Source organism: Amblyomma americanum, chromosome 5, assembly GCF_052857255.1.
Source record: "Amblyomma americanum isolate KBUSLIRL-KWMA chromosome 5, ASM5285725v1, whole genome shotgun sequence".
In the NCBI taxonomy this organism is placed as follows: Eukaryota; Metazoa; Arthropoda; class Arachnida; order Ixodida; family Ixodidae; genus Amblyomma; species Amblyomma americanum.
The window spans coordinates 43880639-43892972 of NC_135501.1; the positions used below are offsets into that span (position 1 = coordinate 43880639).

The following is a 12334-nucleotide window of genomic DNA, read 5'->3' on the forward strand; positions in this document are numbered from 1 at the left end:
TGCGTCGTGTCAACACATACAGCCTTGGTGCCATAGTGGAGAAGCATTTCCCTTTGAGTGGAAGTCATAAGGGCCATGTTAAACTCCTTGATTTCTTTTCGTGAGAGCAACTCGTTATCAGCATACAACAGAGCCGAATCTGTGTTTTCCTTTAGATCATGGATCCACATCTGCATACTAACAGCCATCGGGACCTCTTTGCTCCTCATTTCCAATTTGGTACTTGTACTTTATGTTATATATATCTTTCGTAGTCAAAGTATGGAGCCTGTCCAATGCAACTTCAGCAAATGAGTGTGCATCTGCAAGAATCCTTCTAAAGGGGACTCCTATACCGAGCTTTTGTGCTATGGCAGCCACTTCAGTGGCGGACAAGCGCAGGTGTGTCACACTCTTCTCATGGCCACAGTGCTCGGCCTGGTACTCAACGGTTACCTTTTCACCATCCTGAGTGACAACCATACCAGCAAAACAATGTTTGTTGCATTTCACACCGCCCACTGCCTTTGGCTGCTGTTTACCTTGTCCAGACTGCTCAGCTACTCCGGTACGGTGGCACTCTAGGTACCTCTTTGTCGCTCCAGAGGACAAACGCGTCACCCCTCTCTTTGCGATGAAGTGCGGTTGCTCCTTCCTTTCAGTTTTTTCCTTCCAGGCTTGAAATTCTGCAAAAAGAAAAAAAATTATATATTTATGCAGAGATCACACAATGAGTGAATTTGATCTGCTATGTTCACAACCATTTACATGACATTCTTCAAGCCTTAAGGCAGCCAGCTGTAGGCTTTGACCAAAAAGCGGAAGTTAATCACTCTCTACACGACACAGCTACTAAATGACTGCTCAGACTACTTTGAAGACAGCACAAATCCACGATGGCTCGATAGTTATGGTGCTTGGCTGCTGACCCGAAGGACGCGGGTTCAATCCCAGCCGCGGCTGTCGCATTTTCTAGAGGCCAGCCTACTGTGTCCGACGTCAGTGCACGTCAAAGGACCCCAAAGTGTCCCTCATAGTCCGAGTCACTTTGAGATGGTAAACCTCCATGAACGTAAAACCCAAAACACTACCAACACTTACACTTCACTACTCTCGCCAACCTAAGCTTTAGAAACGGTTCAGTGCACTTTTTAAAGCAGGCGTCATGCATTTTACAAATCCAGCTACCTGTAAATAGCCTACGAAAGATCAACACTAATCCTGAAAGGGCACATTATTACGGTATACCACCTACCGCTGTGTAAAAATCTTGAAGATTACCATGCCCAGTCTTCAATGTCTTTACACTGCATGCATTTATTTCAATTTCACTTGTCTTTCATTTCATGCACCAGAAAGACCGCTTCCGATAAAAGGTGAACAGTGGGGCTAGTTGATGCATGATATACTGGTGACAACAGCATCTAGAGGATGGAGGATAAGGGACACAGCACGCGCTCTGCACAACACAGCACGAGGGCTTCAGACAAACATTCCCTGTACACAAGCTAACATATTCCTTCATGCGTGCATACACAAACAAAACCTAAGAATATGTCATTCTTTCTCACCTGAAATGGAAGAGAACTGAACCGTGCTGCGTCTCGCCATAAAGCCATGCTCCTGCTCGTGGTGCTGCAACAGTTCACGACGGTGGAGAAAAGCATTACAACAAAGGTCACATGCGAAAGTTTTCTCACGAACTGATGAGCTCGCAGCTTCGGGGTGCTTATTTCGCACATGGCTACTTTGAGATTTCAGAAAAGCAAATTCAGCTTTGCACACAGGGCACAGCTACTTATCTCGCGCTGGTGACTCAGCAGGTGGTGAATTTGGTCTTTCCATTCAAATGAGGCCACGAGGCGGCAGGCACAATGCACACAGCACTGAAAAGAAAACTTTAAACAAAGGACGCGCAACTGCACTGACAACAAAACGTAAAACAAACGGCGCGCAACTGCACTGGAAACAAAGCGTAAAACAAAAGACGCGCTACAGCGCGCGCGCTACTGCGCGAACTCGCGAGTGGACATGAGCACTGAAAACAAGACAACAAAGTACGCGCAACTGCGCAAACTGGCGAGTATAGAACGAGAGAATGTGACCCAAACGCAATTGGCGTAAACAACTATCAAAGAATCCCGGTGCACCTCAAGCGCAATTAACGGCGATGTCCTAGCCCATTGTCCTAACCTAGGCGAGGTAAGTAACCTGACCGCTTAACGGCAGTCGGCGTGTCTCTGCGGTCCGACAGATTCAAATCTGTGGCTTCTGTGCCTGCGAAATGAAAGTAGTCACGTGATTTGACACAACTTATAACAATGTACCAACAAATTCAATTCACATAGAAACAGAACATAAAAAAATGTGTTTATAAAATTCATAAGCTTTGTACTGCAATCATATCCAAAATTTTTATTTAAATGAGAAATAAAAACAAACAAATGTTGCTAGGGACAGAGAATTCTAGGGAGGAACCAGAGCTAGGGACTGCTGGGGACGGACTAAAGTAAACAGAAAGAAAAAGGCCGGTTCCGGGCTCTATCTAGACGCTTCGCCGCGACCCTGCCATCTTCAGTGATATCGATGACGATTGTGTTGAGGACTGGCTGACAGCCTAAGAACTGGTGAGCGTATGCAAGAAGTGGGACACAGAAACCAAACTAAGAAATGTGATTTTCTATATGACAAGCGTAGCAAGTCTGTGGTATCGTAACTACGAGGCGAACATTACATCATGGTTCGTTTACAAAACAAGATTCCCAAAGGTCATCGGCCATCCAGCTGTCATAAAACTATGCGTCCAACAGCGCTTGCCTACGCGGTCTCAGCAGGTCGGCGAGAACTCTACGAGTTACATTGAGGAAAATGTCTACCTTTGCAAGCGAGTGGACGCACAGACATCAGAAGACGATAAGATCAGGCACATTCTGAAGGTATTCGGGACCTGCGCACTGTAGAAGATGTCGTCACTTTATGTCAGAGCTTTGACGAACAACGCAGGCAGAGGGCTCCGACTGGCGAGCACACCACGCGCGTCTAGTCGCTTGCTGACCTGGCAGTCGAAGGCGACCAGTCATCGCTCGTGCTGCACATCAAGAGCTTCATCCTTGAAGTTGTTCGACAGCTGCCAGTAATTCCATACCATCAGGAGCCATCACCACACCTGGATCCGAATCTACGCCAGACTATTCGGGAACAGTTTGCCGGGGCTCTTTCAGAAGCCGTTCAGCCCACCTCTCGCGACCCCGCTGATATGTACGGACGTTCTTGCAATATCTCGACCACCTACCTATGCTCCGCTTCTAGATCCCGTTCGAGCGCCAGCGGCTTTTATTCCACCGCGATGCTGAAATGGGCAAGTCATTGCGCACAACTGGCATTCGCCAGATATGCTACTTCTGTGGCTTGCCAGGTCATACGGTGTGCCTTTGCCGTCAACTAATGAACATCTCCCGAGTGTCTCCCGAAGTTTGTAGCTACTGGCCCCACCGTCAGTTCTCACCTGCTGTTGAGCCGTCCTTAAGCCATGACCGCACCACCTTCTTCGGATGCCGTTCGCATTCTCCACGTCGGTGCTCCATTTATCAGGTGCGACGGCGTCCCTCGGCAATTCAAGAGGAAAAATAAATGCCTCAGTTCCTAAGGCGAGAACTGTGGGGTCGTCGAAATTTGAAAACCTCGTTTTTCTGCAGCTAAACTAATTGAAAATTGCAAAGCGTGCATCTCTGTGATGGCAGTTGTCGAGACCGGTGCTGCGGTCTCAGATGGAGCGCTTTGCCGCTTTTTGAGGAAAGTAAGCGAAGAGGGCCGTTTCTGGCCTGTCGTTACGAACTTTGAGCGCTCACCTAATCCAGTCATTAGCCGAGTGTAGGTTTCGAGTAGTCAATCAAGCATTTTATATACGATCAAGTTCGTCGTTCGGCCATCATATTACCATGCGCTCATCTTGGGCTGGGACTTTCTAGCGCTCCACTACGCGGCCATCGACTGTGCTCAGGGATCAAGTAGCGCTCTCTAGGCTGCTGAATCCCATTCCAGAACATTGCTTTCCCTGTTCCTGCCAAACGTCTTGCTGTCTACAGAACCAATGGTCCTGAGGTGCTCTTCCGTGTTTGTGCCTTCTCCTGTGACTGTTCGCGACGCAAGTGTCGCCTTCAGGCCGTATAATATTTGTCTGTGCCGCCACTGCCATTCGGACATTAAGTTCTGTTCCCTAAAGCGGTCAGTCTCACCGCATTGTGGGTCTCCAACCCGTTTTGAATCTAATCCCCTTCACTTTGCATGGTTGCGAAGGCGTCGGCAGCGTGCAGCTCTTCGATTCTGTTCTCAACCATGACGCCGCTGCAGTATCGCCGCCGCTCAACATGGACGTCCTTAGTTCACCTACTCCTACGATCACCCAGTTGTCGACCAACCTACTGCTTCGCTCTACTGACGCCAATCTTCCTCCACCTCAGCGAACCCAGCTTCGTGCGCTTCTTGAGGAGTTTCGCTGCTGCTTCGATTGCCACCAACCCATCTTGTGACGCACGTCGCCTGTCGATCACCACATTGACACCGGTGCCGATGTCCCTCTGCAACAGCGCCCATATCGCGTTTCCGCCACTAACGACCAGTTATTGAAGACGAGGTGGACGTCATGTTTAAAAGCGCAGTTATTCAGGCCTTTTCAGCCCATGGGCCCATGGGCCTTGCCGGCTGTATTTGCGAAGGAGGAGGATGATTCTGTTTGATTTTACGTCGATTACCGTTGCATTAATAAGATCACGGGCAAAGCCGGCTACCCTGTGCTCCACATTGATGAAGCTCTGGACTGAATCCATTGCTTAGAACTCTTCTCTTCGCTTGATTTGCGCTCTGGTTATTACCAGGTTATTACCAGATGTTGCCAAAATCGCGCATGTGACCCTTGACGGTCACTGAGCATTTCCTTTTATTCCTTTCAGCCTGCTTAACGCTCCTTCTGCTTTCGCTTGAATGATGGAAGCAGTTTTGCGTGGCCTCCAGTGGAAAACGTGCTTATGCTAGACGGATGATATAGCACTCATTTCACCCGACTTTGAGACGCGCCGTTGTCGCCTGAACACGTCTTGACGTGCCTCACAAGCGGTGGCCTGCAGATGAACTTAAAAAAGTGCGCTTTCGCTGCCTGTGAGCCCACAATTTTAAGTCGCATTGTGTCTAAAGACGGTACACGCCATAAAACAGCCAAGCTTCGTGCTGTGAGTGCGTTTCCCACTAACGAACTCCACAACTTCGAATGGCTGTTCTATTATTTTACACTTTTTATTCGTAACCTTGCATAAATTGCTGCCCTGTTGACTCAGCTATACGGCAGAAATGTCAATTTTTCGATTTGGTCGCCCGCGTGCCGTGGCGCCTACGAGAATTTCATCGTCTCCTCACTCAAATATAGATTCTAAGAATATATAGCTATATATGCTGGCTGCGTCCTTGCCAAGGCTGAGTCCAACTACTCTGTTACCATAAAAGAGCGCCGCGCCCATTGTGTGAGGCCTAGCGAAGTTTGATCTTTACATGTGCGGCCGTACTTTCAAGGTCGTTGCAGATCATCACGCCATTTCTTTGCTTTCTTCTTTGAAAGATCATTCCGGCCGTCAGACCCGATTAGCGCTGCGTCTCCAAGATTATAATATCCTCGTAGTCTACAGCTCAGGCCGCAAGCATCAGGACGCCGATGCCTTTTCTTGTTCCTGGCTGTCAGCGGAAATTGCCAGCCTCTGAGAAATCGAGGCCCCTGCGCCGTCTCCCGCCATCTGTGACCTGCCTTCTGAACAGCAGAACGTTCCTTGGATTAGGGCTCTTCTCGACTTTCTCTCCGAGCCATCGGCGGACACACCATCTCATGCCCTGCACCATCGAGCTCCTCATTTTGAGATCAGACATAACTTGCTTTCTTGCCGTAATTATCGTTCTGTTGGACGAAAGTGGCTCCTTGCCTTTCGTCGACACCAGAGGTCCTATATCTGCTCATATTTTCACGCCGACATATAATGCGGTCACGCAGGCCTTCTCAAGACGCGAATGCGCCACTCCCTCCGATCCAACTGGAGTGCCATGCACAACTTTGTTTTGAGGTACGTACATCCGTGCCTTGAATACCAACGCCGTAAGACACCGACTGCTCGCGAGTTGCAATGCCACTTGCGAGTTGCAGCCGCTATAGCCTTGTCCGCATCGCGCTTTCGAACGCGTTAGCAGTGATTTGTGTGGGCCTTGTTATATACTGCTTCTGGCAAACGGTGGGTTGCTGTTGCCGTTGATCACCTCACGAGATATGCTGAAACCACCACTCTCCCAGCTGCGATAGCCCTGGATGTGGCAATCTTTCTTCTGCGGTGGTTCATCCTTTGATATGCTACCCATTGTGAACTGCTCAGAGACAGATGCCGCGCCTTCCTATCTAACGTGATCTGCTCCGCGAGTGCAACATCGTCCATCGAATTGCACTGCCTGCCATCCTCAGACAAATGACCTCATACAACGCTTTAACCGCACCCTGGGGGATACATACGCTCGCTGTGTAGTAGGTCGGTTTGAACTACACGAAATGGAGCCTGATTCTCTCCAGTACTACGTTCGCGTGCAATACTGCTACGCAGTGTACAACAGAATTTTCTCCATCCTTCATTTTTCACGACCGACATCTGAGTGCACTATTTATCAAGCCTCCAGGCACGCCGAAGATTGCCGCCAGATCGTCCGGTCGCTCACGACAGCTACCCAATCCCTCAAAAAAACCTGTCGCGGTGCAGATGAGCCTGCCCAGCATTTCCCGCCTGGGTTCCTTGTCTGGCTGCGGATATCTCCCCGTACTCCTGGCCTCTACGAGAAAGTTCTCGCTAATAGTCATGGCCCCTATCATATCTTGAAGCAAGCATCTCTTGTCAAATATAGTTTTCAGTCACTCGCGACGTCTCCCAATAGGCGGCGCCGCGGCCGTCAGGGTTTAGGGGGTCCACTGCGTCTCAGGGCATAGGGGAAGGTAGAAGCAAAGTAGAAAGTGTAGCAATGGAGGCTGACGCCAATAAAATGGCCACTAAGATGTCCAGGAAGAAAACTACAAAAAGAAATTTAACACCAGGATCATGCAAATAAATATGCAAGGCGGTAGAAAGAGAGCTAAGCGGTTAGAGATGGAACAGCAGTTGAAGGACGAAGAAGTAGGTTTATACGCGCTAGGCGAGATACATCTGAGGGATCTAGAAGACCCGCCATTTATTGATGGCTACGTCTGGGAAGGGAGCAACAGAACAACAACGGAGAGGAAGGCAGGAGGAATAGGTATGCTGATACATCAAGGAAAGAATTGGCAAAGAATAAAGTCAAATTACAAAGAACATGTCCGGGTATCGGGTACAATTGCCGGTAAAAGGACATGGCTACGAGTAGTTTATTTAGGGAGAGAGGACAAATGCAGGCAAGAGAACATGGATATAGTTAAACGTCTCAATGAAGATATAAAGCAGTTTGGAGAAGGCGCCGATATTATTCTGCTGGGGGGCATGAATGGCGACATCAAGGATCTGGATGAATACACAGATTGTAAAGGGAAGTTGATGCTAGACTTCTGTGAGCGAGACAACCTAGTTATTGCAAATATAGAAACTAAGTGTGAGGACAAATCATGTGGGAATCCGGTAACAGGCAAACGACCATTGACTACTGCTTAATCCCAAAAGGGATGTATAGCAAGCTCGCAATGATGGAAGTAGACGAAGAAGGGAAGTACAGCCTCGGTAGTGATCATAAACGTATTAGTCTACAGTTTGGAGCCCTGCTCAATATAGAAATAAAGGGGAGTCAAAAATAGTACGTAAAATTAAATGACGAAAAAATAGCGCAAATAGCGGCCGTCTTAGAGGAATCAATAGAGACACATACCATAGAAAAATGGGATTATAATAAGTTAGAACTACTCATTAGTACGAAAATAAAACAAGTAAAAGGAGTAAGCCGCTGGGGGGAAAAGAAAAAGCCACACGAAGTTGGTGGAATAAGGCAATTAGGGAGGCCGTCGAACAACGACGGTTGGCATCACGGGAACACAGAGAAGCAAAGAGGGCACAGTTATCTGAAGAAGAAATAAGTAGAAAATGGGTATCTTATCGACAAAAGAAACAATAAATGCAGGTCCTCGTCCAGGCTAAAATAAAGCAGTCCTATGATCACTTGTTGGCTGAAGTTCGCGATGCAACTAAAGAAGGCCAAGAAAATTCTGGAACCATAGAGGCTGGCTAGACAAAACGAATCACAGAAAGCAGGAAGAGATTCACGATGCCGAGAGAAAATGTTTGGAGGGAGATGACGCTGTGAGCTACATTTCATCAGTTATAGCTGGGTCATTTAAGAAAGACGAAAGAATTATCACCCCAAATGAGGGAGCAACAAAGGACAGCACAATAGAAAACAGCGTGGAAGTGACGAATTTTAACTGGAAACAGGCGGAAGCAAATATTCCAAGATATACGTCCGCATGGATCGACGAAATTCTGATCAAGCTAATTAATGAACTTCGCCCAAGAGACAAGGAAACGCTGATGAAAGTATTGGAGGCAGTCATAACAAATCAGCAAATTTCCGCAAAGCTGGAAACATTAAAATGAATTTGATTTATAAAGGAAAAGGAAATAAGAAGAACATAAAATCCTTCCGACCGATTACGATAACATCAGTTACATACAGGCTGGCGATGCAGGCGGTGAAAATAAAAATGCAGTCAAGGGTAGAAAGTAAAAGAATACTCGTAGAACTTCAGAACGGGTTCAGAAGTGGCAGGCGTTTAGATGATTGCCTGTTCGTGCTTTCTCAGTGCATAGAAATAGGTAAGGCGGAAAACAGACCTCTGTATTTAGCCTTCCTGGACGTAAGCGGTGCATACGACAACGTGAACAGGGAACTTCTGTGGAACATATTAAAAGGTGAAGGTGTCGGTCAGGAGGTAATTAATTCTGTACAGAAAATATATCGAGAAAATGAAGTTGAAATAACATGGGGAGGAAATAAGAGTACAACAACTGTCCAGGTTCAAAAAGGATTAAGTCAAGGTTGTCTTCTATCACCGTTGCTGTTCAAGCTTTATACGATAAGTATGGAAACAAGGCTACAAGGAAGCATTCTAGGTTATGATCTGTCATACACATTAGGCGGAAAGGCTATTGAACAACGACTACCGGGTTTAATGTATGCGGACGATATTGTACAGTTAGCAGATAGCCAGGAAGATTGGCAAATTTTGGTGAATTGCTGTGGAGACGAAGGCGACAGTCTAGGTTTCAGTTTTAGCGCAACTAATTCAGGTGTGATGGTTTTCAATGGTACAACTGATCAGGAGCTTACAATACAAGGCCATGAAATACCCCGAGTGGCCGAATACAAATATCTCGGGGTATGGTTAAACAAAGGGCATATGTACACGGAAAAGCACGAACAGTATCTCATAGCAAAAGGGCAAAAAGATGCCGGGATAATGAAACATAGGGCATTGGGGGTACAACAGGTATGAAGTCCTCAGAGGTATTTGGAAAGGAATAATGGTGCCGGGGCTTACTTTCTGGAATGCAGTTCTATGCTTAAGGGCTGAAGTTCAGTCGCGATTAGAAGTAAACCAGACAACTGTTGGAAGATTAGCATTAGTCGCCCACAGGAAAAGCAAAAACGAGGCAGTACAGGGGGATATGGGCTGGGCAACGTTCGAAACATGGGAAGCTCAGAGTAAAGTATTATACGAAGAAGGCCTGGGGAAATTGGGCGATAGCAGGTGGGCAGCTAGGGTATTTAAATACCTGTACAGAAAGAGAGCTAACACACAGTGGAGGAAACGAACTAGAAAGCTGGCCAGTAAGTTTGCCAGAGACGAGGAAGCAGAAAGAAAGGGCATTAAACGGCAGGTTGAAAACGGCGAAGGTAAAAATTGGATAGATTCAATGAAAAAGAAGCATAGTGTAGAACTGTATCGATGCTGGAAAAGCATATCAAGAAAGAAACGTTTTAAGATAACTCAAGGGGCAGTGCCATCCTCTTTGAAGCTAGGTCAGGGTGTCTTAGAACGCACAGCTACAAAAAGAAATTTAACGAAGATGGCACATGTGCTGTGTGTGGTAAATCTGTAGAAAGAAAAGAACACCTCATTCTAAAATGTGATGGTGTCCATCCCGATGTCGATGCAGGCACAGTCACTCTTCCTGAGGCCTTAGGGTTTATAGATAAAAACAGTCATGTAAATAAATCTGCGTTGGAAATTATCAAAAACACGATTGGAGGATTCGTGGCACAAAAGTAGAGAGGTGACATAAGTTTTAAAATGAAGGAAAACGTATTTTAAATAAAATGGCGAATTTTATGAATTTACAGCAGAGTTAAAAATAAAGAAAAAAAATTGAGCATGGTGGCAGCTACCACTGCCCCGTTTCAAAGGGGACGCTCCTACGTTCCAAATCCATCCGTCCATGTATAATGTCAAGCGCCTCAAGCCCTTCTATGAGCCCATTCTCTTGTAGAAGCCTTAAGTCGCCAGGATGGCTCCTCGTCTGCCAAGGGGGCATAATAACGAAGACAGGCATACGCGCGAGCAGCATGGTCGTCACCTTGTGCACGGTCCTGGCAGGACCGGTTGATCTTAGACTGCTCCTAGCCCTGCTCCCGTGCCCTGCTCCTGGCCCGAAGCTTCAATGGGCATATCGTTTAAGGGGCACATTGGAAACGTGATCTGCACTTCGACGGCTTTATTGCGCCATGTTTTGTTGGGAGATTCAGAGTACGTGGTTCGGTTGTCCACATGCCAAAACGGGGAATTAATATTCTTTGGTTTTTAATGTAAACTAGCTCAACAGTCTTTTTTAAATTGACTACGGTGAAAGATAAGGCGGTTTCCACGCAACAGTTTCAGAGTCAATGCCAGAAACTTTTTTCATCCAGCGGATAGCCAGGGGTGCGATCCAAAGCATTATCATATAAATATTTATTATATAAACCTTAAAATATGCAGTCGCCTTCATTTCCGGGATTAACTCTGCGAAGTCATGCTTTGTTTTCACGGATGCGTTACCGTGAAAAAGCCCTTTCAGAAAGTCTGCTGTTTAATGTTGAAGTCTTTTTTCCAGATAACTAATTTTCGATTTGTTGTTAAAGTGGTGCATTAAACTGCGGGAATGGCAATGTAGAGAGATGGGTGGGTATATGTCCGCTAGCAACCTGGTAAATTCTTAGTGAGTAGGGATTGCTATTGTTTTTCGACGAGTCATTCTGGAGGTAACAGAGTTGCTTGAAACGATGCCGTAAAACTGTGTTATAAAGGAGCTAGTTGCGCACGATATAGTTTCGTTTAATGAGCAGGTTAGAAATGTCATCTGGACTTCGACGGCTTTATTGCGGAAATTTTTTGTGAGGAGATTCAGAGCATGCGGTTCAGTTTTCGTCATGCCAAAACGGGAATTAGTATTCTTTGGTTTTTTAAAGTAAACTGGCTCATCAGTCTTTTTTCGATTGACTGCGGTTACTTGCTTTGCAGTCTCTATACTTACTAAAAACTGCTGTAATATTACATTGAACTTCCGCGCGAAATGATCCACTTCCCTTAGGAATCTTCATACTTTCGTCACCACGGTGTCCCTCGTTGCCTGAGCCGCTTTGGGACGTTAAACCCTCAAGAACCATGAACCAGGAACCATAAACTTCAGACTTCCCAAAGGAATGAAAACAGCTGAAAGAAACAGCATTTTTTGAACCTCCAACTGTGCCGTCCCAATTGGGGTCGAAGACTAATGGAATTAAATTCTGCCTAAATCTGAAATTAAATTTGTAGTGATTTAAGAATATGAACTAATTTGGCTCTCTCATTTAAGACATGCTATCTTGGCACTGTAAAGGCTCTGAAGTATTGCTGTTTCGTACCAATAATACAAATAATCTCAATTCGTTTTGCGTCTGCTTCGGCTTGCAGTATAGTCAGTGTAGAGATTTTTATGGGTTCGAACGTTTGTTATGTATTTATTTGGGCAATAGTCATCACCAATTGAGAATTAACCAAATGTGAGTTGTACGAGAAAAACGCGTGAGCACCAGTTCATAGCGTTAGCGAGATAGTGTGCAGGATATGCGATAGATCCAGTAATTTCCATTTGTGAGGCAGAAGTTTCGAGGCTGGGCATTTATAAAATTTGTTAGGGTATTTGAAAGCGTCTCAAACGTTTTTCAATTCGAGTTTCAACACAGTAGGCAGCTACGCGATGGCCGAAGAATTCTGAATTTGCTGCGCAATCTTTGCAATTTTCAACTTGGTGACACTGCGGGCAATTCAGGGTCTTTTTTTTATAATTTTGGAATTAAACAT

General features: G+C 46.1%; 1 pseudogene; it reads right to left on the reverse strand.

Annotated features, from left to right (window-relative positions):
- Positions 1-254: 254 nt before the first annotated feature.
- LOC144133811 (uncharacterized) lies at positions 255-1824 on the reverse strand (annotated as a pseudogene).
- Positions 1825-12334: the final 10510 nt, after the last annotated feature.